Raw genomic sequence first — 26,258 nt, 5'->3', positions numbered from 1 at the left:
TTTCTACAGCTCCCAAGAGAAAGGTGGTGAGGTCAGAGAGTCTGAAACTTCCTCCCTCTACGGGGAAGATATGAGGAGCTGTGCAGAGAGCATTAGGAAAGTGAGATCCCTGTTCATAGTTAGCTGACTTCAATGTGTTTTTCTCTCTCCATTGATTACAATAGGAGGTTGCATAATAGCTATTATGATTTGACTACTTTACCTGAAGCAACACATTTTCGGGTAAAAGATGGATCAAATTCCAAGAGTTGTGTAGTCTTGATAACTCACTTATCTGTGTTTTGTGATAGCCGTGGAGGTCTCCATTAGCTGAAATGACAAGAAAAACAATGCCTTTGCAGTTTTCGTTATTTTATGTATGAAATGAAAGAAATAGCATGCAACAGAAAAAGGATCTCTAAAAGTAAACATCAGGAAATAGAATAATATGCCTATGTACTTCAAACAACCTGAGTTAATGTTCTATGTCTATTTTCTTTTTAAGTGGGTAATTATTTTCTGCTTTTCTGTATAATCATTATTATCTTAGTATAATATATGACAGCTGTACTTGAAAATTGACAACAAAACAGATGTAGAGTGAAAATAATAAGGAGTTGCTATTGGGATTTAAAGGAACAGAGAAGGCAATGGTTTAAACAACGTTTCTATGTTAGAAGAAGTAGAAATGAGGAGATTATTATGTATTGCTTAGATGTGCAATATTTTTCATGACCATTCAAAGTGACCCTCATCTTTCAATGTAATTCCATTCTAATAATTCCTATGATATGTTTCTCAGTCTGAGGAACAGCATGCAGGACTAGATTGATCTTTGGTCTGACCCAGTATGGCTATTCTTACATGTTTTCAAGCATTCTTGGGAGATAGGCAAGATACATTTTAAAAATACATGCCTCTCTTGTTAACATATCACATCCAATATTAAGAATTCAACAGAGGCACAAAGGCTAAAATCTTTCATTGAGATATAAAACTAGAACAAATGACAATGAAACAAGAACTATATTGATTGTTTATTAAGTGCATGAAAACAGGGATATACTTTTTATTTTCCCCTTAAAAGGGTTTGATGACTAGAACTTTACAAACAGATTTCAACTTTTGGAATGTATTTAATCCTTGAAATTATTATGTAAATAATTCTTGCTCTATAGGTCATCTGTATGTAGCTAGTTGTGTGTGTTCCATAGGTGAGAAATAAGCCATTTAGACTAGATACATAGGTCAGATAGCATGGATCTGACTGGAGGAATAGAAAGGATCCACAAAGGGATTTAGGCATTATGAGGAGGAACTGGGAGACCACCAGTTCAAAACTGCCCTCTGCCTGATGAGCAGAAGGGAATTGAACAGGAGATTTGCCATATTTCACGTGAGTGCCCTAATTGCTGGTTTATGGGATATGCTGATGTTAGGATTGCCCAGTTGAAACAGTTCTTGGCGGCTCCAGTTGGCACCACCGACTGGACTGTTAAAAGTCTGGTCAGTGGCATTGTGGAAGTCTGGGGATAAGGCAGGTCTGCATGTCTCCTGGAAGTGTCTTCCAGGTCCTGTGGCCCCTAGACATGAGAGGGCTCCATGCATTGTCCGCCCCAAGTGCCAGCTCTGTGCTTCGATTAGCTGGGAACCATGATCAATGGGAACTGCAGAGGTAGTACCTGCGGGCACAAAGGCAGCACATAGACCATCCCTGTGCCTCGGAGCCAGAGACCTTGTGGCAGCTTCCTAGGACCGCAATAAACACTATAGGATCCTGAATCCCTCCCACACCCCAACCCACTGCCCCAGCCCAGAGTTCCCTCCCACACAACCTGAGCCTGCATCTCACATCCTCCCACACACCCCATTCATCCACCCCAGAGTTGAGCCTTATCCCCAGCTGCACTCTGACAGAACCCTCACTTCCCCCATACCCCAATCCTCTGCTCCAACCCAGTGAGAGTGAAGGTGAGAAAGGGAAGGGATAGGGCCTCAGAGAAGGGGCAGGACATGGGCAGTCCCTCAGGAAAGGGTGGGGGGAGAGGTGTTTGGTTTTGTGCAATTGGAAAGTTGGCAATCCTAGGTGATTGTTCCTCAATCTCTTCTACTGAAGTTGTGCCACTTTAATGAAATAGGATTTGAGCCAGAGAAAGAATCAGAGCTATTCTGTGATCCAGTGGTTAGGGCACTCATCTGAAAGATGGCAGAACCCTGTTGAAACCCCTTATCCTTACCACTTCTCAGAGAGGACTCAAACCTCTGGGACAAAAGTAATAAAGAAGGCCTTTCTCCTCCTCCCACCTCCTGTTTTGTGTTAAATTAGCCTCTGCACATGTCAACTGCATTGGGCCCCACATATGAGTTAGGTGGAAGAAAATCTCTCTTCCTGTTTGTGAATCACACTGCAGCTTGGGGAGCAGATAGGCATCTGGACGCCTACAGCGAAGCAGCATTACTCATGCTCACTGGCAGGAATATAGGTACTGAGAGAACTTTCTCTGCAAAAATTTAGGGGCTTCAGATTCTTACAGGGTAGGCAGCAGGTGTGTGTGTGGGGGGGTTGTGGATCAGAGTCAACTTAAAAAAAATGGGATGTAGGCACCTACATTTGGGGGTTAGGATCTAGGTCAGAAGTGTTAGAATCACATGTGCAATGTAAATGTTTGCAATTTCAGATTCTCAATCCAGTTTATATTCTGCCGTTTTTATGACTGTTTTGACCAGGAATCATATTTGTTAAGATGAAATCCACCTGTGTGCAGAAAGCCAAGAGCAGGGCTCTGCCTTAGTAACACCCAAATTTGATGGCTGTAGTGAGGAGTAAGCCTTGAATTGACCTTTACCATATGGGTGAATATAACTCAGAAAGCAATAAAAATATTAAATAATAATTGCACAAGAAAACTATATGATCTATGGTTTCCAAACAGCTCTTTGCTCTCTTGAGCTATATTATGCAAGCTCAACCCTTTGGCTATCATAAGTATGTCCCATCTAAATTATCTATAATATTTGTAAGGCACCCTTCTTCCTGCTATCTAGGCACCAGACTTTCTAAGATGCCTAATCTTATAACATTTAAAATGTGATGTTTTCCAAAATCCATGCTTTGTAAAAACATGCTTTTGTTAATGACAATGATCTTAATTGGATCAGATCACCAACAAGAAAATAAAACCACTACAAAATAAACAAGTTATCCGTGTGGACAGGCCTCACTTAAAATTTCCACTTTGGCACACAATCATTCTTGACTTCAGTCTCCAGTGTGGCTCCATTTGCCATTGCTTCCATTTGGCAAGACTTTGGAATGCTACAGCAGAGAATGTTTCAGACCTTCAACATGTAGTAATCCCACAACACAGTCCCCACAGTTCTTATAGCTCCAGATATGGCATGCTACCAAGAGGAGGTATTGTTAGTTGAAAAATATGCCCAGTGATAAGTCACTTCTAGGGCTGCCAGATGGTTGAACCAAAAATACCAAACACCCTCCCCCCCCTCCGTCCCCCCACACACAAAACACCGGGGAAAAAGTCTGTTGAGGGAAAAAAAAGGTGGGGGGGGGGGGACCAAAGTTGTTGACCAAAAAAAGAACCTCAAGATTTATTAAGCAAATAAATAAATAAATAATAAAACAGAATTGAAATAGCATGGCCCCTTTTAGAGTGAGTGCAGAGTTAGAATAAGGATAGGAATAGGGGAGGGGTTGTGTACTAACACCCAGGAAAGGCATTGCTTTCCCTTGGTCTTTAGGCTTTTTGCCAGTGGCCATTGTGTGTTCTTGTTCAAGTCAGAACTTAGCTTCCCTACGGAACCAGGAAAGCATAGGTTCCGGGGGCGGGGAACTGGGGGTGTCGGGGCCCGGGGTGGGAAGGCCAGGGGCTGGGCCTGGGGGCTAGGGTTGCCAGGTGTCTGGTATTTTTGCCTCCTCGCCAGGAAAAAATCAGAAAATACAGGACATTTTAGGTGTCTGGTATTTTCTGAATTTTTTTACCAGACAGGAGGAGAAAATACCGGACTGTCTGGGTCAACTGCCGGACACCTGGCAACCCTAGTCATTTCAGCTTTAGTGCAAAGGCATTTCAGATGTATAACAAACATTTTACATTTGTTTCAGCCATCACGACTTTTGAGGCCTGTTAAATAGTCATACATTTTATGGCCTGAAACAACTATTCTGAGAATCTAGCCTGAAAAACACAGTACATATGAGGTCATAGAATCTCACACAATAATTTCTTCTTCAAACACATGATCTCTAGAATATGTCTTTTAGAAATATTTGATTTAAAGACTTCAAGTGATGGAGAATCCACCATGTCATAGGTAAGCTGTTCCAATGGTAAAATAAAACACTACAGTGCATACACTATTTCTCCCCAGGGAAAAAAATGAGAAAAAAAGCATGGACTACACAAGACAGATGTTAGTTGTGTTTCTTAATGCACTCAGGTATTAATAGTGATGAGTACAATACAAGAACCAATATACAGCCAGAAATTATTTCCACTGCCAAAAGTTTGTATCTTATTTCTAATAAATATATAGACAAGTCTAATTTCTTTCTTTTTCTGAAACAACATACAAATCTACCTGACTGATTTCATATATTTCAAAGGGGATCTTCCATTGCCCATATGTTCAAACATAGCTCGGTGGAAATTCAAACATTGCATCCAATAATGTAAATGTTCTGAATATATTTTCCATTTTCACCCAATTCCCCTTATTTTCCTAAAGATTGCATTTAAAGCATTTCGGCTAGCTGAACTTAATCACTGCTGCACATCAATCACAATTTTAAGGTCCACTGTGCAAAGCAAGCAGAATTCATCTGTATATTGTGAAGGTCAACCCTTAGTTTTGTAGTAAAAAAGACATAGTATGCGCAACAAAAGTACAGATATGGAAATGATTAAAAGGGAGAATTTGGCTCTTTACACATTCTGAGGGGCCAGTTAATCCATTTCAAGGATGGTTTAGCCATCTATCAGCTCCTGCTGGGATCTCCTCACACTGGAACACATACAAAAAGCCTTATACCCTTTCTAATTGGCTAATGCAAGGGAAACATTGATGGAGGAAGGACAAAGATAAAACACAGCATCACCTGGAAAGTAGGGTGAAGAAAAGTGCGAGGAAGTGGAGAGGACAGTGAAGCTGAAAAAGTTTTTCCACCTGTTAGCCACTTGCAACTTACTTCAAACTGTTCCTACCTAGAAGCTGTTCAACATGTTTACAAAGCAGAGGATGAAATTAACTCCTGTGAATCAAAGAAGCACAAGGTGTATGTATCACTTAAGTGCCTCTTAAGCCTTCAGTATAGAAGTAGAAGGAAGATTTAAAATCTTAGGCCTGGTTTATACTACAAAGTTCAATGTAATCTGCCTTGCATCAACCTAGTTGTGCATGTGTCTACACTTATACAGACAGCATGGAGAAAGAAAGAGTGTACAAGAGAAAGGTACAAGAAAAGGAGGGAGAGATGCACCAGGCCATGGGCCTTCTCAAATACAGATGCTGAAGACGTTTGTCCACCTCTAAATTCAACAGTCATGGGCTTGCCTCCTTTTTTAAGTCCATGGTGACCTCCATTATAAATCTCTTCCTACTCTCCTTCTGACTCTAGCATTCCATGTGGCCTCAGGGCTCGCACACCTCTACTTCACACCAGGGAAAGACACGGACAACCAAAGCATACACTGATCTATGAGAGCCAAGATTGCTGTATATGTAGCTGCAATGGACATCTGTGTTACATCGTCACATTTATTTATTAAGGTTGCTAAAAAAAATTAAGTTAAAATATGTTTACTTCCAACTATTTGTTTTAAGACACATCCATAAGGCAATAAAAATAACTTGTATTGAAAGTAATTAATATTTATTAATTTATATCACATGATGTGTAATGCCTGTTGAGGGGGAAGGCTGTGGTCTTGTACTTTAACAACTCATAGGATAAGTGCCAACCAGTGCAATTGTCATAAATATACAGCAACCACACCAACATTAATAGATGCATCAGCAGGATTGCACAGATGTACAGCAAGCACCACACAGTTTCTAAGTGTCACCCCTGATTGGACACAGCACATTGGTGATGCTCACTAAAATGCTTTTCAAAACCTTCCTTAGCTGGCTCATGCATTAAGCCTTTGTGTATAGCTGATCACCCTCATGTACAGCTGTTCAAATTCAGCAGTCACACCCCTCCTCCATTCCTGAAGCAAGTTTTCCCTGTTTGCCTCACAAATATTGGGCAGGACACAACAGACAGCTATAGTCATTGGAATATTTTTTGCACTGAGATCCAATCTGGTTAATAAAAAATTCCAAGAGCCTTTAAATCTACAAAAAATATATTCAGTTGTCATTCTGCACCTGCTGAGCCTGTAGTTGAATCTTCCTTGGTGCCATCAAGGTAGCTGGTGTATAGCTTCATGAACCTGGGAGTAAGGAGTAGGCTGGATCCTGCAGGATCACTATTTGTATTTCATCATCATCATTATCGATGGTAACCTACCAGTCAGGAAAGAAACTCCCTGCTTGTGGTTTTCTGAACAGCCCTGGCTTCTTAAATACCTGAGTGTCATGCATTTTTCTTGCCCATATTGCACTGATATTAGTGAAGCATCCCCCATGACTACAAATGTTTGCATGAATATGGAAAAGTAGTTCTTTTGTTTGCCGTCCTCTGTGGCAAGGTGGTCTGGAGTTAAAATAGAAATATACATGTCATTTATTGCTCTGCCATAATTCAGGAACCCTATTGCTGTAAGTCAACCCATTATGTTCTACACATTGCTGAGCATCCCAGTCCTGCATAGCAGAAGATTATTAATGGGCCTGCACACTCGCATGACAGTGGACTTTCCAGTTTCAATATGACTTCCCACTGACTGATAGCAATCTGCTGTTGCAAGTTTCCACCATGAGTGGAAACTCTCAATATGAGTGCAGTGCTCATTTTAATGTCCTTATGTTTGATGGCTGGGCAAACTTTGCACACAGAGTCAAGAGTGTGACTTTGCACATTCAAAAGTTCTCCAGCCACAGCTTTTTATCTCAAACCTGCATTATAATGTGATCCCACCAGTCAATGTTTGTGTCTTGGGCCCAGAAGCAGTGCTATGCTATTCTTGCAATACTTGTGACAATAGTGCACAGGAAATAGGAAGGAAGATCATTGTAGATGGGATTAAGCTACAGAACGTAGAAAAGTTCACATATTTGGGGAGTAACATGACGTATCATCAAGACTGTAAGAAGGAGATAGCGACTAGAATAGCAAAAGCAAGAGTGAGTTTGAAGGCAACGGATAAGATCTGGAAAAGCAAAGCGATTAGCTTAGGAACGATGCTAAGCATCTTGAAAACGTGTATTCTGCAGCATGTTGTATGGATGTGAGACATAGGTGATAAGGAAAGATTCAAAGAGAAGGCTATTGGCATTTGAGAGGAGTTGTTATAGAAAGATCCCGAGAATAGGATGGATACAGAAGGTATAACAAGGAATTATATAGGAAGATACAGCCGAAAAAGAACCTACTGCAGAAGGGTATACTGTTCAGCGGAAGCTACAGCTATTCGCGCATATCTGCAGAATGAATGATAAGCGAAAAGTCAACACCTTGGTATTCGGCATAATGGATGAGGAGAGGCAGGTAGATGATATAGTAGATTGGTGTGGAGCTAGACTACAGAAACTAAGCCACTCTCCGCACTGGACAGAGAAAGATGGAAGGAAATAGTGAGGGAGGCATTCGACATCAACAGGCATTGAGCCCGTGGTTGTTGATTATGATAATGATGAGCAATCGCCATGCTTCTGCCAGAGATGGTGGGCAGAGACAAGTCCCTCATGGCCAGTCCTGGGGAGTATGTGCAAAGCTGATGCATGAAGCTACATATGCATGCTCACAAGTGATACTCCAAGTGTGGTAGCTGAATGCCAACATATTTTGTCTTGGCAAAACTTTGTGGTATAGACATAGGCTTAGCTAATTTTTATCCTTGTGCTATCTACAGCCCATCATATAGAGCGTGTTCCATTCTGTTTCCTGAGGAAATCTGATACTATTTTATTTGCAGTGTTGTTGTAGCCTTCTTGGTCCCAGAATATAAGCAGGGTAAATGAGGTAATATCTTTTATTGGACCAACTTCTGTTGGTGGAAGGTAGACATTTTCAGCCTACACAGAGTTCTTTTTCAAGTCTGGGGAAGGAAGCAGGATATCTGAGCTAAATACAAATGAGGACAGATTGGAAAACAGAAGAGGTAATGCTCATTGGAGCAGTCACTTGAAAGGAAGTGGGAAACTGTATTTTTTATTGTGATAAAGTACCCAACATAACTTTTTTATTGCGGCTGTACCATCATTAACTGTGACTTTGTCAGACATCATAAGCTAAGCAAGGTGTTGGGCAGGTTAATACTTGGATGTGTATGTGCCATCTTCCACTGGGCTCCAGAGTTGCTCATGCCACTGCTCCACCCAAGGCCTCAGCCAGCCTATCCACTCCCTTCTCCCCAATGTCCCACCCCTGCATCTTCCTGCCCCTGCTCTATCCCAGGCCTTGCTCCCACCCCAAGCCCACTCCAAACCCCCAACTCCCACCCCACCTCTTCCTGAACTGTTCTGCCCCTTCCCCCAAGCACACCCCTTCCCTGATACTCTCCCTTCCTCCCAGCATCTGCTGCATGCCACAAAACAGCTGATTGTGGCAGGCAAGAGGAACTGAGAGGGATGGGGAGAAGTTGAGAACCAGGGCTGCAGGCAGGCTGGGCTGCTGAGGGGGAGAGTGGAAGGCAAGATGGCTGCTGAGTCCCAGAGTTGGCCCCTATGGAAGATTACCAGGAAAACCCTACTGGTGAGACACAGAATGGATATCTTGAACACTTGTGGTCATTTAAGAACCTATAGCATTTTTCAAAAGAATAGAGTGACATTTTTATTACTATCTCACTCAAATTCTATTGGGCCTCCCTAAATCCCTCAGGGTGGGTGGCTAGAATATTCATTCTTTTGGACATAAACTCTTGTGTTGCTGTGTACTGTTAAACAGTTGTTGTACCTCACCGCAAAGGTGGCCACATCTCTCTCTTGTCATACTTCAGTTAGTAAAACCTGTTAAATGTTTTCACGCTATCTATGTAGTAAGATTTCAGAATTGTCACTTCAGGTACGTCTAGACTACAGAGTTTTGTCGACAGAAGTTTTGTCGACAGATACTGTCAACAAAGCTTCTGTCAACAAAGAGCATCTACACTACATTCAGTTCTGTCGACAAAGCAAGCTGCTTTGTCGACATGGCAGTGTAGACGCAAGGACAGTTTACATTCAATAACGCCTTCTGTCGACAGAACTCTGTTGACAGAAGGCGTTATGCCTCGTAAAATGAGGTTTACCAGCGTCGACAAAACTGCTGAGTTCTGTCGACGTTATGTCGACAGAACTCAGCGGTAGTGTAGACGCAGGTATAGTTTTCTCGACAAAAGTCCACTTTTGTCGACAAAACTCTGTAGTCTAGACACACCCTTCATCTGTGGGTCACTGAGAGATCTAGCATGTCTGTTGAGTTAGTGGGAAGCAATGGAAACAGCTACAAGAATGATTGGAAGCTCTTTTTATTTAGAATATCACCAGGTTCAGTCATCACTGGCATTTGTGGTGTGTTATCTCCCTGTTTTTCTCAGCCATTTTTTGCTTTTTACACATTATGAATTGCACTCATATGACAGCATAGACTTTCACCTGATATAAATGAAAGATCATTATCATTACTATTAGTTAATTTGCTCCTGGTCAACAATTCCTGCCAGGCATGTATTTATTTATTTCTTTTAAAGCAGCCTTCAAGAAAGAAGATGGTGCAATGCATCAAGGTCTGAATGTGAGGTTTGTGTTCCTAAATCAGATCATAAGAGAAAATGTGACAAGGTCTGGGAAATCAGCCCAATAACTATTTAATTACTAATGGACATTTAAACTTGGTTGAGCTCCAGTTGAATTCATCCTCTACCCTCTCACTTCTCCCTCATTTTTTGTAATCCTGGAAACTAGTATCAACAGGTCCCAGCATACTAATATACCCCATGGTGTGTTCACAGACCAGGCTTTAACTGGTGCATGACTGAATGTTTCAGTTCTGGCTGTGTGTTCTGATATTAACTGTGTTTGTCATGCTACATAAGGGCTATGATCAGCAGCTGGCCTCAGGCAAAGGAAAGTAATCAGTCTTTTGGAGAACTTTTCTAGTGGCTGCCAAGAATTTTCTGCATGAGGAAGCCTATTAACAAGCATCATGTGAGAGAATGTTTACCGAAAGTCAGAAAATGCTGACCTAGAACAAGGAAAATGTCCCCTCTAAATAGTTTCACGGTTGATTAATTCTATGATATTTCATTGATGGGATTTATAGATAAAGTTTACTAACTAACTACACAAACATGTTCTAAAAACTTGGTAACATGAACGATAGCTAAGATTCATACAGAAATGCTCTAACAGACCCTACACTTCAAGGGGCAAAAGGAATGTTCTTTGTGTATAATATTTATTAAAAGCAAAATCCCATCGCTCAAAAGGTGTATCTAACCCACTGTGCTACTCCATTTTTATCTAAATCTCCTGCTTAGTGAACATGGTGATTGCTTTATGGAAACCCTGTTCAGAAATTAACTCAGAGTTCTGGCATAAAACCTAATAAATATACAAGTCATGTAAAGAAAACAAAACAAACCAATTAGAAATGTCTTATATGCAACAATGAATGATCCAAAAGAAAAGAGCCTTTTTCTTATTTGTCAAACCACTTTCCTGTAGGTTAGCCAGAGTGGTGAATGATTGGTAACAGTGATAATTAAATGACCAGAGTGCCATACCTATGTACTTGTGTAATAGAAGATTATAGGCTTAACTGCAAGCAATTAATCTGTTACAGGGCAGACTGTTGACACTTGGAGGCAATGGTTAGGTTAATGAGGTAATCAGCTCAATAAGGGAAAGATACACAACCAGCAGGAACAGGAAGTAAGTGGGATGCTCAAAGAGTGATGTTTCTTCTGGAGCTGGTTGCCTCATGGGTCCCTGAACAGAGTGCTTATTAAGTGTCTAATGCTCCTCACAAGGCTGGCTAGAGAGGGTGATGGAAGGTGGCCCCAATTCCTCCTGCCCCCACGCCTTGCCATTGCCTACCTATCTGAAGTTAGGACGAGAAACTTGTCTGGGTCCTGGCTACACCACTGTGATGAGGGCTCTGGGTTTGGGTTTCGGTTCTGGGGTGACTAGGGATGAGTAGTTTGGAGTGGAGGAGGGGGCTCTGGGCTGGGGCAGAGGAGTTGGGGTGAGATCTGGTGTGAGGTTCAGCCGGGGGGTGTTTTGGGGTGAGGCCAGGAATGAGGAGTTTGGAGTGGGAGGGGGAACAAGGATGGGGCAGAAGATTGGGGTCTGAGAAGGGTAAGAGTTCCAGGGGGTGGAGTTTGAGTACAGAAGGGGACTCCAGGCTGGGATGGAGTACAGGATCCTAGTGGTTCTTTCTGCAGCTTTAAGGAAGTGGCTGCCAAGTCCTTATGGACTCTATGTCTACATGCTGCCCTCACACCTGCAGACATTGTTCCCACAGCTCCCATTGATCACAGTTCCTGGCCAATGGGAGCTTCAGAGCCGGGTCTCAGGGCAGGGGCAACATGCAGAGACTCCATGAGCCTAGAGGACACAAGGATGTGGTGGCTGCTTCCAGGAGCTATTCGATGCAGAACCAGAGCAGATAAGGAACCTGCCTTAACCCCAGATCCCCACTGTGCTGCTAATGGCCCGGTTGGCAGTATTTCCTGGAGCTACAAGGATCCCTTTTTGAGCAGGTGTTCTGGTCAAAAACTGGATGCCTGGTAACCCTAATCTTGAGTCAGGTGTACCAGTTTCCAGAGTAGATTCTCCCTCATGCCTTGCAGTATGGGGGATAGGAGAGGCCATAGCCTGTTCCCTGGATTATTCCAGGGCAGCACCACATCAGAACTGGGGGTTTGTGGCAAAGCTGTAATTAAGCTTAAAGCTAATTTAGGTCCTTGTGTACGTGACAGGTCACACTGATTGAAATCTGGCTGAAGGAATGTAAACCAATGGTTAAGATAAACAGCAAAATACTGAGTTGTGGTGAAATGTCATGTGATCTGTGTTAGAGCCGGTTTTGATTAATAGCCACCTTAATGACCTAGGAAAGGAAGTAAATAGTGATAAAATCACTGACAAAAGCAATGCAGACACTTTTCTGAGGTGAGAGATACTAGACTGAGGACCTCTGGGAGATGAGAAACAATGGCAGAAATAAACTTTAAAAACAACAAATGGTCTGGTAGCACTTTATAGACTAACAAACATGTAGATGGTATCATGAGCTTTTTAAAAAACTGCTCATCTGAAGAAGTGGGTGTGCCCACAGAAGCTCATGATACCATCTACATGTTTTGTTAGACTATAAAGTACTACCAGACTGTCTGTACAGGATAAACTTAAAAAACAACAAACTCAGCAATCCCCTGAAGCCAATGGCAGAAATATCAGACCAAGAGTCAACTTGGAAAAATGAAGAGAATTTTCTTGTAACAGGGTCTGGTTCTGTGCATTATGGTATTTAGAGCCCTCAGTGCTCCTGCACTCCTGCCCAAAATCACAACCCAAATTCTCTGTGCCTACACTTCTGCACCCCGGTCCCTAGTCATAACTCCCTCACAGACCAGCACCCCTCTTATGCCCCTCCAGGTCAGAATCTTTTCCTGCACCCATACCCTTCCCACATACCCTCCTTCATCCCACTTCCCTTCCCTGATCTCCCTTCTGCATCCAGCCTCCATCCCACACCCTGCACTTCCTCCATTAATATCTTAGAAGAATGCAGCCTTTGACCACTTTCCAAATTCTTAGTGTGCCCCCCTATTTAAAATTATTGCTTGCCCCTGCTCTACAGCATCTATTATGGCTAGCAGTAAAAACAGGATGCTGGAGAAGGTGGACCTTGTATAGCAATTTCTGTGTTTCTATGTTTAAGGAATGCAGGGAGTATGCTAATTGCTTGCTGACTCACTGCACTGGCAACCACCCCTAAAGGCTGTGACAGTTTGGGTGGCCATGGCCCACGGTCAGGGCGGGCCGCAAATATACACAAAGTCTGTAGCACTCTGACTGGTCCACAGCCCTGGGTCAGGGCAGGGCAACAAATATACACAAAGCCTATAATAGTCTGATCAGCCATGGCCCTTGGTCAGGGTGGGACAGCAAATATACACAAAGTTTATAATAGCGTTGTCGCTCAGGCCTGGTTGCAGGCTGAGTCAAGGGTCGGTTCTCCTAGCTCGGCAGAGAACTAACAAGTGCAGGGGGGTTTCCCCTACAGGGGGAACCTGCCACCCCAAGTGAGGGGATGGCGGTAGGGGACTCAGGCCCGCCCACTCCGCTGCATCCTGGCCCAGGGCCCTAGTAGTGGCTGTGCAGGCAGCCACTTGGTCAGCGGGGATCCCAGCCACAATCCACTGACCGGGTTAGTGGGTCAGCAGGAGTCTCAGCCGCAACACGCTGCCCACCTGACCTCCATCTCATCAGTTGATGAGATGTCAGCTTTCCCTGGGCCATATCCTAATTCCCCTAGGGTCCTATCTGGCAGGTCGGCAGCATCTCGGGGTCCTCCAGCACTGGCAGGGTGTCCATGGGCTCGGGGTCTAGGTCCTGATGGGGTCCTGGAGATGCCATCATGGGCCCCAAGCTGGGTGCGCACTCCAGTCTGCTCAGCTGTGCCTCAATGCTTGGGGAGATTTGGCAAGGCCTTGGTCTGTCCCCAGGGTCAGGCAGCAGTCCTGGGGGTCCTATCCAGTCATCCCTGGGGGGGGGGGGGCTGGCCATCAGCTCACCCTTTGGGGAGGCCAGGGAGAGTATCTGGCCTGTCCTCCTGCTAAGCTCCAACTGAGCTCTCCAGTTCTGTTCTTATAGTCCCAACCCCGCCCTTCTGCTTCCTGTGGGAGAGGCTGGGTGTCTCAGGCACCGCCCACCAAGGGTTCTTATGGAGGACTTCCCCTTCTGGGTCACTGGATGGTCATGCAGACTCAGTACATAGATAGAGATAGTTTTACCCTGTGTTCTCCTATAGGATTTCTTGCAATGTTAATGGTCCTGTGGTACAGCATATAGATTTGTATAGTTGAAGCCCTGAGGTTTTCACATGAGGTTGCCTTTTTAGAAATTTCTCTCCTGTTCCTAGAAGTAGGCAAATAATTAACTGGAGAAGAATGGTTGGTTGTTTTAGCTGCTAGTGGAAGAATAAGAGGAAACTTGTATGCTATGGGCCATGAACCCAACCCCAACTCAGGAATGGTGTTGGCTATACCATTGGGTCTAAATCAAACCTGAGTCACAGCTGTTCTAGTCTGTCTCTAGAGTTATCCCCAACCACATGAAATGTAACACAGAAGTGTCATGATTTCCAGTAAAACAGAGAAGACTGGGGCCAGTTTTAGCTCTAAGTGATGCTTTCAGAATACTTAGCTCCTAGCTCCTTCAGGGATTTATTTTTCACTTTAAATTAATCACATTACAGTAATTTAAAAACACTAAACCTATTTTAAACTACATCTTACTCACACCATGCACATTTATGACAGAGGAGAAATAATAATGAGCAGTAAAATATATGCAGAATTTTTAAATATGAGCTGTTTTTAAACTGTTCAGCCCACATTTTTCAAAAGTGATCATCCTAATTTTTTTAAATGATTAAAAATCTTCATTTAAAAAAAAATAGGCTGGAGCATATGCAGGTGAGAGATCAGAGCACTTTGGACCCTGGAGAAGTGTGGCTATTTGCCTCACACATCACTAAGCACTGTCTTTGCTAATGAGAAAGCATGCAACTAATGCCATGCTGTTGTGGAAAGGAGGACAGGATTCCAGAAAGAGTGGGTGGACATCCTGGTGTGATATGCAGATAGGCTGACAAACTTGCTGAGCCCCTGTGCAAGGTGGGGGGAAGCCAGGTCAACATATGTCTTAGATCTTACCCAATAAGCATGCTAATGCCAATCCTTTACTAACGAAAGCTAAAGACTTATTAATAAATGTATTCTTGATAAATAAAGAAGATAGTTATTAATGATTAATAAATCAGATACATATAAGTGATTTTTCAGTGTTCATAGATCAGGATCATAGCAGTAATGAAATAAATTACAGGCTTCTAAAGTCTCTCTGGTAACTTCCAAAATGCTCCTTGGAAACTGTAACTCCACAATTCAAAGAATCAGAAAGGAAAGAGGCAAAATGGAGATAAATCAGACATTTTTTATATCCTCTGCCACAGACCTGAAAATTCACTGACTCGGACAAAACTCATAGCCCAGATGCTTGGAAAATTACTGACCCAAAATGGTAAGTAGGGTCACATGAGCATATTACATGTTCTTACATGCTTTGATGACTCACTATTGGCCCCTTGTAGTCTGAAGTATCATCAGGCAGAGATATTTGGGTGGAATGAATTTCTTCTATGGCCCACTGTGAGAGTGAAATGTGCTGAATGGGCCATCAACATAAAATTGTCTGTAAATATTATCTGGTGAGCATTACCCAGAAGTACCGCACATATACAAGATAGAAGTCTCTGGCCAACATTTGTAACTGCAGATACAAAGATGACATGTGCATATAAACAGAATATCATACTTAGCAAAATATACCATTTCCAGTCACACCTTACATGACATACTTTATACACTCTTTGTTGTGACTATATAACCGTGCTAGCACCAATGATACAAATTGTCATATTAAATCCTACAGGATCACAGTAGAATGTGGTCCAAAAAGACCAGAGCCAGAAAATCTGCCACTGGGGAGATCTGTCCATTCTCATTTCTCCCTCAACTGCCCATTGATTCCTGTAAGTAGATGTAGAACAAGCAACAAAATCTATGTAAGACATTGGTCTGAAGTAAGTTCTTTGATTTCTTTCTGCCAACCACAACTACCCCCATCAGTGTCTGATCTGGCTAATCAGGGCAAGCACTAGGCAGATGATTTGCCCTTTGCCATGCCATGTCTTCTGTTCTTCTGTACACCATACACAGTGTGGGTTCCTGTTCTATGCAAAATGCTGTTAGGCTGGGTAGGGTTGATTTTTTTATTACACTATATGCTGATTATATTACAGCAGCAATCTGCCCTATAGGGCATTTGGGTGAAACTGATCCAATCCAAATTACATTTAAATGGACTTAAATGTATGGTATTTGGCTCCAGTACAAATGAATAAAATTGAAATAATGTTCATCATAAAAGCAACTGATCCTATCAGCTACTTTAAATACCACCAGGTCCTGTTTGATTCTGATTTAATCTTTCAAATGTCACACTTATGAGATACAGCCCATGGGCATTTTGTGACAAAAGCTCTACATTTTGTGAAGAAAGAAACATTGCAGTGATTAACACTTTCAGTGCCTGGTATAGCAGTAAGGTATGTGCTTGTGTAACTTTCCTCCATTAACATTTGTATTTTAATAATAAATGGAGATTGCCTATCTCCTAGAACTGGAAGGAAGCTTGAAAGGTCATTGAGTCCAGTCCCCTGCCTTCACAGCAGGGCCAAGTACCATCCCTGACAAATTTTTGCCCCAAATTCCTAAATGACCTCTGCAAGGATTGACTTCACAACCCTGGGTTTAACAGGCCAATGCTCAGACCACTGAGCTATCCCTCCCTCCTCTTCAGTAGTTTGCTAAAGCCTGTACAGTACAGTTGATGTTGTGGATACAATTATTTTAGAAGGACACTTAGACGTTATTTTGATGAGGAGGAGGTATCTCCCCCTATTTTACTAGCCATAAGGGAAATGCAGTTGGCCTAGATCTCAGGTTTCACATGCTGATGAGCAGCCTGGGCCATTTGCTTTTGTGACCTACCTTTGAAACAATCATAACATGCTTGAGTGTTTTGCCCAACTCAACAACATTCCCTTTTATGTCCACTCTTGCCACACCATGACAAGTCTCACAAGATTGTCACGAGTCTCACACTATTGCTAGTATTATGATTTAAGGTTGTTGAACAACAACTTTTCATGCTCTCCTGATGCTTGAAACTATCTACATTAGTGATACTCAGACTAAGGCTCTTGAGCTGCAAGTGGCTCTTTAATGAGTCTCTTGTGGCTTTTTCCTGCATGTGATAGTGAAACACTGTGTGATCTAATTATTAACCAATTGGGATGCTTTTACAATGTTGTTAACTATTTAAGTTATCAACTCGCACTTGGTTATTACCTTATTTGCAATGAGAATGTTATATATATAAAATATTAAATATTAATAATACTATAGTAAATGCAACAGTAAAATCACACAACTGTGGCTCTTTACGTTGGTGTTGATGGCTAATTTGGCTCCTGAACCACTGAGCTACATAGTTTGCTTTTATTCAAGATACCTACTTTCTCCTATTACTTCTTAAGAGGCTGAAGGTACAATCTGCCTTCAGTTAAGATGGGCAAACTTTCCCTTTAGCCTTTGCTGCTGGAAGTAACACTGTTCCTTTTAAAGATGGTCACCATCTTCCATGGTTTTAATGGAACTGGATCTAGGTTGCCTGTACCTCACACATACGCGCGCACGCACAAACACAAACACACACACACACACACACGGTCTCTCTGGTGGAAACTTTGAGAAGACAGAAAAACATGGGAGAAAGAAGGACCTAAGGAAGATGGGGAAATGCAAGAAGCAAGTGAGTTACTGATGAAGATGGAGATTATTGAAGGGAATTGCTCTCAATTCTGATATGGAATGAGGCAGTTTTCAAATTATTTTCATGGAAAGGTTACAAATATTTTATTCTGTGGATTAAAAAAGTGAAAGTAGAGGATTTTAAACTTGTGACCTGAGGAATGGCAGAATGAAAGTGAAGAAACTTCTAAAAAAGAGCCAATATACTCTTCTTTTCTCCCTGCAAAAAATGTTTTTGTTCACTATGCCACTACTATTTTCTAAGATCACTTAAGTAAAAACTAATTCTGTCTTGGTGGAATAAGAAATAATTGAGCAGGATAAACTGAAACTGAATGAACAATGTCCTTTCTTACTATAGAGTCCATTGCTGAGATAGGCAGGAAGATAACTGGTACTGCATATCTGACTGAGGCAATTTGCTGGATGATAACTTTCCCCTAAGTTCTAAGGACCAAAATTGCATAATAAGCAACTCACAGGAGACTCACTAATATAAGCCCTAAAATGAAGGCCTCTGTAGTGAACCAACTGTATATTTCATGTGCAAGTTATGCCACTGAAATGTTTAATGTTCCTCAGGAGAGCAATAGACTAGTGATAAGAAAAGTAAACAAGAGCTGAAGATGAAGATGTCCTTGAACTGAAAGTGCTTTTCTTTAAGGATCCTGGAAGAGAGAAAGAAAGAGAGAGAGTAATGAGAATCTTGATTGCTTTAATATAGGCAACATTTCTGATGTATTGAAGGTGAGCATTTGTATTTTTAGTTCAAATCGTGTCTCTGTTATTTGAGAGGATTCTGACTTCAATTCACAGTGTATTGATGCATGCTCATATTTGATGGGGAAAATATGTCCATCAGACATCACTACAAACAGTTTAATAAAATATTGTTACTGTTGTATATTGTACTAAAAGGGGAGTATCTGAAATGTTTTTCCTACAAAAATATTTATTCTGTATTTCATTGCCTATTTTACATGTAATGGACTACTAAATATCGAGATGAATTCCCCAGTCCGGATAGCGATGAATGTGATGATAAATCAGACTTCTTTGGAAACAGAACAGTGCATCTTAAACTTAAAAGCTAGTTGAAGATAGAAGAAGCTGAAGGCACTCGACAACTCTGAAACTCAGACCCACCTTGTCCCGAGCTGGACAACCCCAAAATTTAAATAAACATCTCACTATCTTCTAATAGGCTCTGCAAATAAAACTCAATCAATATAGGTCCTGAAAGATAGTGGGCTCCCATGCATCATCCACACATACACTCAGACCTAATTATGAAATTCCTGGATATTTGATGTGAGCATGCAGAACATTGTTACACCCACTATTGTGTGTTTGCCCCCAAATATTGTACAAAGTGGGCCAGGTGAGGTGTCTATTGAAAGCTTATGCTTTGCTGATTCTGTTTGTACTGTTCATATGCATGTATGCTTTCTGTGTTTGAAGTTATAATTATTGGCTATGTCGTGGTATTCCAAATATTTGCTTCTGGGAGATATCAACAGGCTTTGTCCACCTATTATTAAAGGTTGGTTAGTCAAGTGAATTGACTGCTTGCCTAAAAAAGGACTCAGTGACTTGCTCAAGTGACAAACTAAATTTTGGAAGATAGTTTCACACATGGAAAACAATGGAATTCCATCCTCATCGGCAAGGGTATAAAGAACCCTTTGGCGGCCTTAAGGGCTCCTCCATCTTTGTCTACACTCCAGCTCATCACTTACAGAGCGTTGTTGCTATAAATTTAACCCTGAAGGACTGATGACCCATCCTAACAGAGGATGTATTCCAGAGACAGCAGACTTTTCCATCTCTGCTACAAGTCTGCAGCAAGAACTTTGTAATTGATGTATGTAATTTATTTCCTTTAACAATTTTACTCTCAACCTTTTCTTTCTATCTTTTATTAATAAACTTTATATTTTAGACTCTAAGGGTGTGTCTAACTGCACCTTTAGCTCGAAATAAGCTGCACAATTTGCATTACGCGAATTGCAAAGCTTATTTTGAGGTAATTTCAAAATAAACACTATTATAAAATGTCCTTTGACCCTCATAAAACAAGGTTTACAGGGACGTTGGAATAGTGAGCCAGTTATATTTTGAAATGACGGGTACACTCAAAAGATGTGGAATAGCTCTTTTGGGATATTTCCAGTATCCCAAAATAGCTCCATAGCCTAAAGGATTGGCAACATGATCTTTAGGGTAAGATCTGAGGTGTAAATTGACCTGAGAATGAGGCTGGACCTTTGGCATCAGGCGAACTTGAATGGATTTGGTGAGAATATTGATTTTCATAATGTCTCACCTGTGCAAGTGTATACTGGTTGTGGCATAGGAGATGCTGGAGTGCTTGTATGATTTCTTGTTAGCCAGTGTGACAAACAGAAGTGCTATTTGTGACTGTTTTGGTGTGCCTTATGGATGGAGGAGGACCCCAAGTCTTGGACTGCAAGTAGTCCTGTTTCTAAGCAATTGACCTCTCAGCAATGCCCCAGAAACCTGATATATTACACTAGTGAAGAATTTTTTTTTACTAGAAATGACTGGGAGGAAAAGGTGCACAAAGTAGTGCAACTATCAGTTCAGCTCTTCACCCTGGACTCTTTCCCAGCCCCTACTGCATAATCCCCTCCCTTAGCTGGCTGCCAACATATAGGGCACATCTTTGCTAGTTCCTGCTCTTTTAAGCGTTCTGGAAAAAATGGCTTTTCTTAGACTCTGAATACAAGTCACCGGCTCTCTTGGGGCCCTGCAGGCCTCATTACACTTGCTCTCCCTGGTTCTGGGCCATACCACAATTACCTTTATCCCCAGCATTTATCTCACAGTCTTAGCTTCAGCCTTCTTTTGCCTCTCCCTCTGTAACTTCTAAGATGATGCTCTAGCAATGGCATCATCATGATACACTTTCACAAGACTACTTATCTTTACATATCTGAATCTTGCCCCAGCAACTCCTAGAATCACAGAGTCATAGAATCATAGAATCCTAGGGCTGGAAGAGACCTCAGGAGGTCATTGAGTCCAGCCTCCTGCTGAAAGCAGGACCAACCCCAACTAAATCATCCCAGCCAGGGCTTTGCCAAGCCAAGACGTAAAAACCTCTAGGGATGAAGATTCCACCACCACCCTAGGGAACCCATTCCAGTACTCCAGCACCCTCCTGGTGAAATAGTTTTTCCTAATATCCAACTAGAGCTCCCCCACTATAACTTGAGACCATTGCTCCTTGTTCTGCTATCCAGCACTACTGAGAACAGCCTCTCTCCATCCCCTTTGGAACCTCCCTTCAGGAAGTTGAAGGCTGCTATCAAATCACCCCTTGTTCTTCTCTTCTGCAGACTAAATAAGCCCAAATCCTTCAGCCTCTCCTCATAGGTCATGTGCTTCAGCCCCCTAATCATTTTGGTTGCCCTCCGCTGAACTCTCGCCAATGAGTCCACATCCTTTCTGTAGTGGGGGGCCCAGAACTGGATGCAATAATCTAGATGTGGCCTCACCAATGCCAAATAAAGGGGAATAATAACTTCTCTATATCTGCTGGAAATGCTCCTCCTAATGCACCCTAATATGCCATTTGCCTTCTTGGCCTCAAGGGCACACTATTGACTCATATTCAGCTTCTCATCCTCTGAAATCCCCAGGTCCTTTTCTGCCGAACTGCTACTTAGCCAGCCTGTAACAATGCTTGGGATTCTTCCATCCCAAGTGCAGAACCTTATCTCCCCATTTCTTTTGGCCCGATCCTCCAATCTGTCAAGGCCACTCTAGGCCCTATCCCTGCCCTTCAGCATATCTACCTCTCCCCCTACCTTAGTGTAATCTGCAAACTTGCTGGTCTTGTAGAATAATAGCCCAGTTCTGCTAGTCCTCTTCATCACTTTGGCTCATAACTCCTGGCCTGGCTCTCAAGTTACATTCTCTTTGATCCAGTCTGTTCCAGCTCCCAGCTCTTCTACAGCTCCAGTGAGTACTCATGTTATCCTCAGGGATATTGGTCTTTTTGGCTGCAAGTCAGGCGCCAAGATGCAGGCCAGAGTCTGTTTCCAATTTACTGGTTGTCTACTTATTCAGCTGCTCTTCATTAACAAGGAACTTTCTTTACTCAGCATACTCAATACAGACCTGTCATCAAAATATGGTTCTCAGATCATCCCTGGTTGCTAAGAGAAGTAGGGGACAACAAACACACTGCATAATTTTTCGCACAAACTATAGTTTTGGATAAAGCCAGGCAGGAATTTTCCATCTGCAAATTTAGTTTCTTCAACATCAACATTTTCCACAGGGAAAAGTGGCCAAAATTTTTAAATTTTCCATCAGGAAACTTCAGACATCCAAATCAACTTATTTCCAGAATTTCTAGTCTATTAAAAAAATTGAAATTTCATTCTTTTGGGAAAGAAAACAAATGTTGAAATACCAGAATTTCCCATGGGATAGAAATTCTGAATTTCACTCAGTTCTAGTTTTAAGGTTGGAATTGGTAATTATTTCTAAAATTAAGTCATATTTCTAGTTCCTGGCAACCGTACCACAGTCTTTATTTCCCAGCTAAGGATGTTTTGTTAAAGAGTGTCAAAAGTAGCCTACGCTATTATTTTCAGTTAGTCTAACAATTGATAAAATTACATAGCATCATACCTACAGTATGTTAGTCAGATTTCATTATACCATAGTGAAGTTTGATTTAACTCTGTCATTATTGCTTCTGTTAAAGGTTTGTAGGGGGAAGTGTTGTTACAAATGTATAATTTTTTGACTATTTTAGACCTAATATGATAAGTGGCTGAGGAACTTCAGCATATAACAGAATACTGAGCCTACTTAAGTTAGGCTTTGTCATTCTCGTTGTTAATTTGCAAAATTAGGCCTCAATCCAGTCATGAGCTAATCACAGGCAGACTCTGAGGCTACGTCTACACTGGCCACAGTTTCCGGAAAAGGGATGCAAATCAGGTAAGTCAGGATAGGGAAATCCGCGGGGGATTTAAATATCCCCCGCGGATTTAAATAAACATGTCCGCCGCTTTTTTTCCGGCTTGGGGAAAAGCCGGGAAAAAAGCGTCTAGACTGGCGCGATCCTCCGGAATAAAGCCCTTTTCCGGAGGATCTCTTATTCCTCCGGAATAAGGTAGGAATAAGAGATCCTCCGGAAAAGGGCTTTATTCCGGAGGATCGCGCCAGTCTAGACGCTTTTTTTCCGGCTTTTCCCCAATCCGGAAAAAAAGTGGCGGACATGTTTATTTAAATCCCCAGGGGATATTTAAATCCCCCGCGGATTTCCCTATCCTGACTTACCTGATTTGCATCCCTTTTCCAGAAACTGTGGCCAGTGTAGACATAGCCTGAGGGTATGTCTACACTGAAGTTAAACACCTGCTGCTGGTCCATACTGGCTTATTGAAGCTCACAGGGCTTGGGCTCAGGGGCTGTTTAATAGCAGTGTAGATGTTTGTTTGGTCTCAGGCTGCAGCCTGAGCTTATGGACTCTCCATTTTGCTAGGTCCTAAAAACTAATCTCCAGCCTGAGCCCAAACATCTACACTAAAATCAGCAGAGCTGACAGCCTCCGTGGGCCCCTAGGCAACATGGTGGGGTGGCTCTGTGCTCCTGAAAGGGGCGGATCTGAGTGCAAAAGGGGTGGAGCTGAGGGCAGCAGGCCCTCTTCACTGCCTGGAGCACATCCTGCTTTCCCCAGCTCTTTACGCTGCTCCAGAGAATGAGGCCTAGCATTCCTACCCGGTGCTCCTGTGGCAATTTAAAGGACCTGGGGCTTCGGTCACTATCACAGCTATGCCAGGCCTGGAGGCAATGGCTGCCTTTGCCTCACTCCACCCCCATTGACAGGCCTGACCATAATTAAAGAGCCTCTTAGCCCAAGTCCCAAGAGCCCAAATAAGCTGGGCTGGACCAGTTGTGGGTTTTTAGTGGCAGTTTAAGAGCCGGTGTGGGATGCTTGTGATGTCAACAGCTCCCTGCACAGAGGCAAAGATTCATTTGCATGTGTCTTAACTATGGTTTTCAAAAGTGCTCAGTCTTAGGCTGTCTTTCCTCCCATTGATGTTAAAGAGAGTTTTCAATGCGAATAGAATTAAGTCAACATTCAGCACCATCAAAAATCTCACCTTTCATTGCAGGAACGGGGCCCTAGGTTGCAAGCCCTTTTGGGCAAATAGTGTCTTCAGTTGGTGTTTCATTATGCAAGTGCTGCATGTTAAACAAACAATCAATAATAATTCTGTATTGCTGAAGGCAGTTTTTCAGGATTTTTTTTTTTTTTGATTCATGTGCCAAGGTAGCACTATGATGCACACCATTCAAATTCTCTGTTGTTAAACAGATGCAATAGGCCAGTGGCATCTAAAAGGTAAACTTAGGAGGATGACAGGGAGAAAGATGATGTGTGGGAGGGTGGAATTATAAGAGGAGCAAATATAAGGGGGAAAATGAATCATGGTATTGATGTCTGGGAGAAACAACATTATGACTATATGGATTTAATGACGGTTGATATCTAGTTCAGTGACAGGTACTCTTATCCACGGAGACAAAGTACACATTGTGCTTAGAGGAGACCTAGAGGCAATCCTTCAGCCCAAATCCCATGATAGGATAATGTGCTATAGCTCTTTTATGCTAGAGGTGGCATCTTTTCCAGATCCTTTCTGAGTATGTCAGTCAATGATAACAGCATAATTTGCCTTAGAAATGTTAATTCCCCTTCCCTCTTTTTCCTTACAAAGAAGACGACGACGAACATTTCCTTTGAGCTGTCCTGAATATATACTATAAGAATATTAAAAAGAAGAAGTGGATTAACTGAATTCCAAACCCTGTAGATTACTTAGTTAGTTTAAAAGGAGGAATGTTATAACCTTCAGTGCTCAAGCTGTGTAATGGACAGCCATCATCGGTGTTCAGAACATGTCGTATATAGCGATAGCTAAATATTCTACAAGAACAAGGTCTGCCTTTTTTTTCCCTTTAATGCAGGAAATTTAGCAGGGATCAGGTAAGGCAATTTTGTGACATCATGCTTGCACTACAAGAACTCCTGGGTGTCATTAGCTGTTGCACTTTGTTTCCTTATATTTTATATTCAGAATGCATTAGCATTTGCTTGTTTTGAAGTTCTCCAGGGTATTCTGCAACCAAGTTGCCTGGTAGCAGAACAATCTGTGTTCCTCAGATATGCAAGTGACTAATTTTCCATCAATCAGAGATGAGGCTTAAATAAATAAAGGTACTTCATGGGGCTGCTGGGCCTAATGATAAGCAATTATATAAAGTCAAATTAAGGCAGTTCTTTGTGTGGGTCCTGTGAAATTGGTTAAGCAAAAAGAATAACTGCACCATTTCAATGATTCATCCTATTGCTCATTTCAGTGGGAGCATTATCTCAGTTAACTGATGCAATTAATATGAAAATGAGGAAATCATTGTTTAAGGAGATGAGGAGAATGAGGGGGTCTTAATGCGGCAGCAGTGAAGAATAAGAGTCACAGGGATAGAAATTTGCATAGGTCAATGGTAATGTAATGCATTTAGCACAGATTCAAAGCTTAACTTGCATAGTAATACATATCCATTAAATTCTCATTATGATGACCTGTGTCCTACACAATTCAATTTTTCTGAATCTTAATAATAAAAAGTTAATTACGCTAAGGTGAAAACCTTTTGTACTTGGTCTTAAAATAAAACACTGAAAGGGCATTGAGAGTATCTTTTAGATATGCCAGGTAGTTTCACTTATCCTTAGTTCAATATTTTATTAAGCATGACAAGATTGGAAGTTTGGTTTCTGTGTGCATTGCATATTTTTAATGTAGTCAGTAGCAATATACAAGCCTTTGTCTGTACATTTTTTATTTAATGTTAGTAATTTTCCACTTGTGAGCTTCAGTTACAGATGACATTGTCACAGTTTATCTTGATTTTCCTACGTTTAGTAACTAGAAAACCCACCCTAACTTGGGGAAGGGGAGGAGGAAATGTCTTTTCCCTTTAAATGCTCCATATATATTCCTGCTTTTGTTCTGATGATCTGTCTTTGTAACCAATGACTCTTCACGGGCTATATTACAAGCTCAACAACAGCTGTTTCTTGTCATTACCTGATTTCATGTCTCCCAGCAGCTACAGGTGGAAGATAAGTGTGTGTGTGCAGCTGAGCCTTTCACATTTGTGTCCATTTCTCCCACATTCTATGATAATGGCAATACTTTAACATACCCTTCTTATGCATTGTGTCAGTGCACTAGTTTTGTAATGTTCTGAGACATTCCTCATATTAAACAGAGAGTGGGAGGGTATGCAGTATTCAGGAACTGATGAATTTATTGTCACAGAACACAGATTATAGTCCTTATTGTTGAGCAAAGCAGAATACAATGGACCTTATTTTCATTTACTCTGAGTCAACTTTACACCATTCTCGTAGGGTATAAATGCTATAAAATGGGAATAAAAAACATTTAT

The 26,258-nt window shown here is 41.8% G+C and overlaps 1 long non-coding RNA gene across 4 annotated transcripts in view; it reads right to left on the bottom strand.

The window, feature by feature from the left end:
• Positions 1 to 26,258, bottom strand: part of LOC112546628 (uncharacterized) — a 136,142-nt gene that overhangs the window by 89,236 nt on the left and 20,648 nt on the right. For all 4 annotated transcript variants that reach the window (XR_012904368.2, XR_012904367.2, XR_012904365.2 and 1 more), the window contains exon 2: positions 203 to 309. This is a non-coding gene — a long non-coding RNA (uncharacterized LOC112546628). The remainder of the gene's footprint in view (positions 1 to 202; positions 310 to 26,258) is intronic.

The sequence above is a fragment of the Pelodiscus sinensis genome, chromosome 4 (genome assembly GCF_052426305.1).
Source record: "Pelodiscus sinensis isolate ZL-2025 chromosome 4, ASM5242630v1, whole genome shotgun sequence".
Classification (NCBI taxonomy): domain Eukaryota; kingdom Metazoa; phylum Chordata; order Testudines; family Trionychidae; genus Pelodiscus; species Pelodiscus sinensis.
The sequence above is the reverse complement of the archived record's forward strand: the minus strand, read 5'-3'. Positions and strand labels throughout refer to the sequence as shown.